Source organism: Myotis lucifugus, unplaced genomic scaffold, assembly GCF_000147115.1.
Source record: "Myotis lucifugus unplaced genomic scaffold, Myoluc2.0 scaffold_797, whole genome shotgun sequence".
NCBI lineage: Eukaryota > Metazoa > Chordata > Mammalia > Chiroptera > Vespertilionidae > Myotis > Myotis lucifugus.
The window spans coordinates 67,884-76,089 of record NW_005871845.1 but is presented as its reverse complement, the minus strand read 5'-3'; the positions used below and the strand labels follow the sequence as shown (position 1 = coordinate 76,089).

General features: G+C 45.0%; 1 protein-coding gene across 1 annotated transcript in view; it reads right to left on the bottom strand.

Annotated features, from left to right (window-relative positions):
- The window catches only part of PIK3R5 (phosphoinositide-3-kinase regulatory subunit 5), a 21,349-nt gene extending 15,594 nt beyond the window's left edge, over window positions 1-5,755 (bottom strand). The window contains exon 1 of the transcript XR_002827115.1: window positions 5,599-5,755. The gene's annotated coding sequence lies outside the window, so the exon portion shown is untranslated. The remainder of the gene's footprint in view (window positions 1-5,598) is intronic.
- Window positions 5,756-8,206: the final 2,451 nt, after the last annotated feature.

Here is an 8,206-nt window from a genome sequence, read left to right as displayed (position 1 = left end):
CGATTCTTAGCAATGTTGCTTAGCAATGTTGAGTGCACCGTAAGCACAGGTAATGCAGCCATTGCCACCATCACCACCACCACCACCACCATCAACCACAATTTCAGTCCTGCTTTGATGAGGAAAGCTTATGCAACCTGTCCCCAGACCACCAACTAATAAGTAACAAAGCAGATGTCTTTGTCATACCAAGGCCCGTGTTCCTCCTCTCACACCTGGCTTTATAGCTTGGGCAAGAAACAAACTTCTCCCAGTCTTGGTTGTGTCATGCACAAAATGCGAGTAATATTGCTTTTCCCTCTTACGTCATGGGGCCGTGGTCTGGGTGAGATGCAGGCATTGAGGCTGTGGCACCCTGAGTGACTCACACATCTGATGCCCACTGTCACCCCTCAGGATTACAGATAAATTCTTTGCAGGCAAGCATTGTGCTGAGTGCAGCCATGTGGTCACAGCATAAATATTCAACAAACATGTGGGCTTAACCCCAGAGGGTTGTGGTGGGCAGGACCTGGTAGCACTGATGTGAGGTTTCCTGCCAGCCCCAGAGCGGAGCCAGTAGGCACCCTATTGGGGGTGGAGTCAGGAAGAAGGGGGAGGCCCGGGGCTTCATAACCTGCCCACTTCCTCTGCTACCCAGCCACATCAAAGTGGAGTAAACTGTTTCATTCATCTCCATGGCAACTCGCTCCCTAAGGCTCCCTGGGTGGAGGGCCCAGCTCTTCAGGTCTCTGGTCATCTTCTTCCTGTGACCTTGCCAGGACCTCTCTCTTAAGCCAACACACCCCAAACCCTACTGCCCAAGCAACGTGAAATCAACGTAGGTCAGCATTTAGCCTCGAAAACCGTTCTGAGAGGGAGGGATCCTCCTCCCATTTTACAGATGAGGAAACGGAGGCTCCCATAAGTAAAATGTCTTTCCAATGGCCCCGCAGCTCCAGGACTTGAAACCACTGAGGTCTAATACCTAGTACTGGTAACCGCCAAGTGATTGAACCTCAGCTTCTCCTCCCAGAGCTCATTCTGGCCTCCATTCCAGCCCCTCCCTGGTTCCTCCCATTGCCTCTCTCAGCTGGGCTCACTGGGGGTGGGGCACTCAGCCACATGCCTCTACAAAACCACACTGAAGCATTTTCTAACAAGCCCACGTAAGGCTCCTGTAGATGAGGGTCAATTTTGTTCAACTTACTATTTGCTGTTGATGAGGGCCCAGGTTCTGTGAAATCAGGGGTTAACGTGTGGATGTGAGATGAGTGTTTTTTTCCAGACAAAAGATGACCTCAAAGGTTACAGTTTTATTCTCCTAGATGACATTAACTAATTTGGTATCTAGTTTTGCACCCTTATTCTAGCTTGCACGAGAAACCCCTATCAGTTTCTCGCACCCTCCTCTACACCAGCTCTGTCGTGTCGCTGGTTCCCTCGGAGACGGGCTGAACACATCTGGGGCACGGGCTCGCTGTGCATTTGTATGAGAGCTTGGTTTTTGTTTGAAGACGACTCTCTGACATGAGAAGGAGATGGTTTCCTGTTTCAGTTCTGCTTTCCCTGGAAGAGAAGTTCCTAGCACGGGCAGGCTGGCCTGAGCCCCTCTCCACACATCTGCCTTCTCCTGGGTCACCGGCATATCTGAGGCCTCGCGTGGTCCCTGGACACTGCCCCTCAGCAGGGAGGGGCAAGAGTGCCACGGGTCCTCCCTGCTCTGGGTCCAGCTCCAGCTGCTGCTCTGCCTGGCTCTTGTCCCCCAGGCTTAGAACCCCATGTCCCAGCATCTCGGCCTCTCCACAGCCCGCCCCTCTGCTCCCCATCTGCTCGCTGGGCTGCCCAGAACAGAGTTCCTGCTCAGCTGCCCACAAAAACACTTCCAGGCATAGCGTGCATTCAGCGGAGGAGGGCCAGCTGGCTCCACTCGAAATCGGGAAGCGGTCGCCCCACATGCAGGTGACGGCCCTCCCCCAACCCAACATCGCCCTTGGCCATTTCAAAGAAAGAAAGAGTTGTTTAAATCTTTGGTATAGACCCGTGGTCTGCAAACTGCGTTCGCGAGACACATGCGGCTCTTTGGCCCCTTGAGTGTGGCTCTTCCCAAGCCTTAGGAGTACCCTAATTAAGTTAATAACAATGTACCTACCTATATAGTTTAAGTTTAAAAAATTTGGCTCTCAAAAGAAATTTCGATCGTTGTACTGTTGATATTTGGCTCTGTTGACTAATGAGTTTGCCGACCACCAGTATAGACAGAAGGTCCTGCCAAGGCATTTGCATGGAAATCTTTTCCGTCTAAATCAGGGGTCCTCAAACTACGGCCCGCGGGCCACATGCAAATACAAATATTGTATTTGTTCCCGTTTTGTTTTTTTACTTCAAAATAAGATATGTGCAGTGTGCATAGGAATTTGTTCATAGTTTTTTTTTTAAACTATAGTCCGGCCCTCCAACGGTCTGAGGGACAGTGAACTGGCCCCCTGTTTAAAAAGTTTGAGGACCCCTGATTTAGGGTGCCTTGGAAAGTTAGGTTGGCAGTTTCTCGATTCATCATGTGCCCAAGCACCTCCTAGTTCAACACCTCCTCAGGGTCTTCCTGATTTCTTCATTCTTCCACCACGTCTCTCCCATAAAGTGAGGTTCATGCAATAGGTAGACTTGGGTGATGGCCAACCTCAGCCTGTGCCTGCTCTGTTCTGTAACAACACACAGCTGACTGGCTGGGGGCAGATAGATCAGATAGATGATTGGCTGGGGAAGGAAGTCATGAATTCCCTCAAAGAAATCTACAGACAGAGCTTCAGTCCTGAGCTTTCTAGGGTTCGTGAATTGTTGAGGAATAAGATTTGGTCCCTCTGTTCTATGTGTATAATGTGTACAATGAGAATGAAACACTGTCAGTACTAAATAGGGCTTGGTGTGCAGAGATTTAAAAGAAAAGATGGGATTACAACATACATAGTATTTTGGGGCCTGGTTTTTTAACGATTCAAGTTACTCAACATCTTCTGATCTCAGTAATTACATTTCTATATGATGGACTAGCATTCCACCAAATGACTTTGCTACACTATACTCAGCCATGTGCAATATTTAGGTTTTTTGGAATTGGTTGATTACTAGAAAGAACTCATCGATGAACATCCTTGTAGGAAAATCGTTGCATAGCCATAATTGCTCAAATTTCTAGGAATGGAATTGCTGGGTGAAAGGATATTCTTTTTAATGTTTTAGAGAACACAGCCCCCCTTTTCCTGACCAATACTTGCTTTTTTTTAAAAAATCTTTGCCAATTTGTTAGGGGAAAACAGTGTCTCACTGTTAAGTTTTGCATTTTCTTTATTACTAATGAGGGTGAATATCTTGAGAGTTGTTCCTCAGATGTTTTTAGTTCTTTTTTTGATGTGCTTAAAGCATGCTTCGTCACATTTTCATTGGTGGGTTGGCCTATTTTTAATTGACTCAAAAGAACTCTTCATGGATTTGAGTACTATTTTTATTGAAAATATTTTTCTTAGCTTGTCATTTACCTTTCACTTATAGAGGGTTTTGCCAAATAAAGAGCTTTAAATTTTATGCTCTCAAATCTGTTGGCCTTTTATAATTTTTGTCTTGCAGGGACAATCCTTTTCCATTCTAAGCTCAGGTGACCTATTTTTCTTCTATGGCTTTTATGGTCTTGTTTCTACACTTAAGCTTTTAATATATCTGTAAGTTATTTTTATAAAACTCAATTTTGTTTTTTGAAGATAAAATTCTAACTCATTTTTTATTGTCTCTCCATTATTCTGATATCATTTATTAAATGACCAATTTTTTTTCAGGACCCATTTGAGGATGCCACTTTGTTATATAACAATTTTTTACTATTTCATTGTTCCTAGCTATTCTATTTTGTTCCATTATTCATGTATTCTTTTCCCAATAGTGTATGATTTTTATAACTACATATAGCCTTAGGGTACCTTCAAAGACCTAGTAAGGAAATATCCATCCTTACTCTTCTTTAAGAATACATAAATATATATCAAATGCATGGGTAAATGCTATTGTAGGGTACTGATAGACTTTCTCTATTTTGTTAAATTGTAAAAGATGTTGATGTATTTTGATCATTGTAACACCTGATATTATTATAATATTGACTCAATCTAGCAACATGTGCTTTAAATTATGTATCCTTTGGTTAAATTTGTTTCTTCTATGTAGGTTCGTTGCATTTATTTTATATTTGTAGTCGCTATTGCAAATTGTTGTGGGTTTTTTTTTTCATGTCTTCTAACTGGTTAATGCCATTATATGGCAAAGCTCTTAGCTCCCTGTTTACCAGTCTGACAGTCCTTCAGGTGATCCTCTTAGTCTTGATAAATAAGCAATTGTTTGATTTCTAACTATTAAAATTTTATCTTCTCTGGAAAAGGAAATATTCTTTATTTTTTTTGCATAGGCAAAATCATTGTAAGCATGAAGAGAAAGATTATTGACTAAATGGAAATGCCTCTAGTATTAAGAACACTTCCGTATATTAAAAGTTTTCATATATTAGAGGGGTTTTAAATATTAGGAACGGATATTGAATTTTATCCATTCAGTTGTTTCCTGACTTCATTCCTTTGAGCCTCGGATGGGATGAATTGCTCTAATATCACACTACCTCTCAGGACATCGTACTTGATTATGATTTCTCTTGCTCTGCAATAGTTTTCTTCTGCCTCATTTGCATGTGTATGATAGCACCTGCAATTTCTCAAGAATTCCTACTTTTCAGACTCTACATATGAAAACTTAGTACCAGGCCCCTGTCCACACCTGTCATGGCGCCCATTAACCTGTCCATTCCCAAAACCAGCCACCTTCCGTGGCCAGACTGAACCTGTCCACACGTACATTTCCCCACGTGCTCCTGAGGCAAAGAGAACACGTGAGGGCCTCGTGTCAACATGGGCTTTGCTGTCGGACCTGGGCAGCCTCAGAGGCCACTTGCATAACCAGAGCAGAGGCACAGGCCGCATGGTGTGGTCTCCTTGCCCTGAACGCCTGCTCAGCCTCCCCTGAGAAGTCCTCTGTTTTTTCCCCTTTTTCCCCTTTCCCGAGGACATTTTCTGATTTTCAAAGAGAGGGGAAGGGGCAGAGACAAAGGGAAACATCGATCAGTTGCCTCCCACAGGCTGGGTTGGGATCAGGGATCAAACCCATAACCCAGGTATGTGCCCTGACCGGGAATCGAACCCACAACCTTTCAGTGTAACTGGACGAAACTCCTACCAATTGAGCAACACCGGGCAGGACAAGAATTCCCCCTTGAGTTACTGCCTACGTTCACTGCTTTCAGCCATCTGATGCTGGTGCGCATAGATACACACAGCACCATAAAGAGGAGACGCCAAGGTTTTGAATCGGGGCCATGGGCAGAGACGAGCTGAAGGTTGAGAGGCGAGGAGGATCAGAGCCCAAGAGCAGTTCCAGAAGAACCTCCTGCCTGCATGATCCCTGCTCCCTGCTCCCTGCTCCATGCTCCTGCCTGCATGATCCCTGCTCCCTGCTCCCTGCTCCCTGCTCCATGCTCCTGCCTGCATGATCCCTGCTCCCCGCGCGAGCTGCCTCAGCACTGACCTGGGGCCTTGAGCTCAGCGTCGATGAAGCTGAGCAGCTCCTGGCTGATGCTGCAGTAGGGAACGGGCCAGGTCAGGAATCGGTGGTAGGTGCCGGCTGCTTTCAGAAGAAGGTCTGAGTCCGGCGGGAAGTGTGGTGTCTGCAATGCAGAGGGAGAGGCAAGCAGAGAAGTCTGGGTGGGAGAAAGTGCACTGATATTCCAGAGCAGAACCTGCTACTTTTCTGGAATGTTCCACAAAGGGCACACACTTCCCGGCAGCCGCATGTCCAAGAACAAGGTCAGGAAGGACTGGAAGTAACCCACAGGCAGTGAGTTACAGATAGGCAAGAGGGTGCCAGGGGTGTCTCTACGGTAAGGGCCTTGGTTTTATTAAAGTAACACAATTTACCCAGTTCAGGAGAGCAGCGCTCTGAAAAGCTGGAGTCATCTTAAATGGGGCCGCTGCTGCCTCTCACATGTCTAAACCAGTGGTCGGCAAACTGCGGCTCGCGAGCCACATGCGGCTCTTTGGCCCCTTGAGTGTGACTCTTCCACAAAATACCACGTGCGGGCACGCACATACAGTGTGATTGAAACCTCGTGGCCCATGCACAGAAGTCGGTATTTTGTGGAAGAGCCACACTCAAGGGGCCAAAGAGCCACATGTGGCTCGCGAGCCGCGGTTTGCCAACCACGGGTCTAAACCACATTTATCCTTACTAGAGGGAAACATTTCTCTGTGAAGTGCATTGACTCAATGTGCACGGACTCATTTGATGCCCTCGGCCTGGCGAATAGGGGTGATCGCATTGGGTCAAACTGACCGCTGGGGCACAAAGTGAGGCGGGCACAGAAGCTGTTTAACAGGTCCATTCCATGGCGTGTGAGAGGCTGTGACTGGTTCCTCCATGGGCGCCAGATGTGCCAGGCACAACAGCATCCACATGAGTTACTGGAGATTCTCAAGACGGCTTATCAGCGGTTCTCAATCTGTGGGTCACGACCCCTTTGGCGGTCGAACGACCCTTTCACAGGGGTCGCCTAAGACCATCCTGCATATCAGATATTTACATGACGATTCATAACAGTAGCAACATTACAGTTATGAAGAAGCAACGAAAATAATTTTATGGTTGGGTCACAACATGAGGAACGGTATTTAAAGGGCCTGAAGGTTGAGAACCACTGGCTTAGCTGAAGCCATCAGAAGGTTGACAGGCATCAGGTGTCATTGATTGACAGTTTCTCTCCCAGTGTTTATCCGCAGAGTCGTGAGGCCTATGCCTGCCCTGGGCGGGTTGTTCTCTCTCTCCCCCCAGGTTCCCAGCTGGGCCCACCGGGGAACTCACACAAGAGGCCCGTGGAGTAGAAGAGCAGCCCCAGGGGCGTGAAGAGATCATAGGACCTCTTCTCTTGGACCTGTGGAGAGGACAGGAGAGGAGGGTGACGCTCACTTGTTTTATTGTTGTTTTTTAAATACATTTTTATGATTCAGGGTGGAAGGGAGAGGGAGAGAGAGATAGAAACACCAATGATGGGAGAGAATCACTGATTGGCTGTCTCCTGCACGTCCCCACTGGGGATCAAGCCCACAACCTGGGCATATGCCCTGACTGTGACCTCCTGGTTCATAGATCAATGTTCAACCACTGAGCCATGCAATGCAACCACCAGAAAAAATCCTGACTAGAGAATTAGAAATTAGAAAAAAACTCCACGCACAACGGCCCCTTCCAAACTCAACCACTGCTAATGTTTCAGCATACTTCTCCTTACAGTGTTTCCCTGTGTATTTTCCTCTGCAAAGTCATCACAGTGTGCATATTTTTACTCTTAATGTCTTTTACATGTAATATTATAGATGAGTTTGTTTTGTTACATGATCTCTAAGCCCACCTCTTGTTCCCCTTCTGGTTATACATTTACCTGTTACCTGCATTGTAAAGTTGTTGTTTTTTTCCAGTCTGTTGTTTGCTTTTAAATGTATGGATTATTTGTGTACATAAATTATGTGTTAATTTTTTCCTTTATGGATGTTTGCTTTGTCATGCAAGGATCATGTGAATACGCATATATTTTCTTTGAAGCTTTATTTTCTTAAATTTAAGTCTTTAAGACATCGAAAATTCCATTTGCTGTATGGTATGAATTAGGAATCTCACTCTGTGTTTTTCCAAGTGTTTCATCAATTTCCCCTAAGCCATTTAATAAATATTACTGTTGTAATTTTATTACATATTCAATTGTGTTAATACCCTTGGATAATATCCATTATTTTTATTAGCTGTATAATATTCCTTCTGGTAGATACCTATACTGTATTAGTTTCATTTTAGACATTTGAGGTTATTTCTTGCTATTTAATTACTTTTGCAATGAAAACCTTTGAGCAAATTTCTTTTTCTATAATTTGTATAATTTATCTAGGATACAGTTCAAGAAGTGGAATCAATCGAGATTATAAACATACTTACGATCTTTTAAACACATTGCCCCATTGCTTTCCAAAAGGATTTTGCCATTTATAAGATCTCATATGTTTGAAAGTGCCAGCTTCACTACAACCTTCTCTGCATTGCTTATTACAATTTTTTGCTAATTTGCTAGGCAAAGGCTGTCTCATTATGG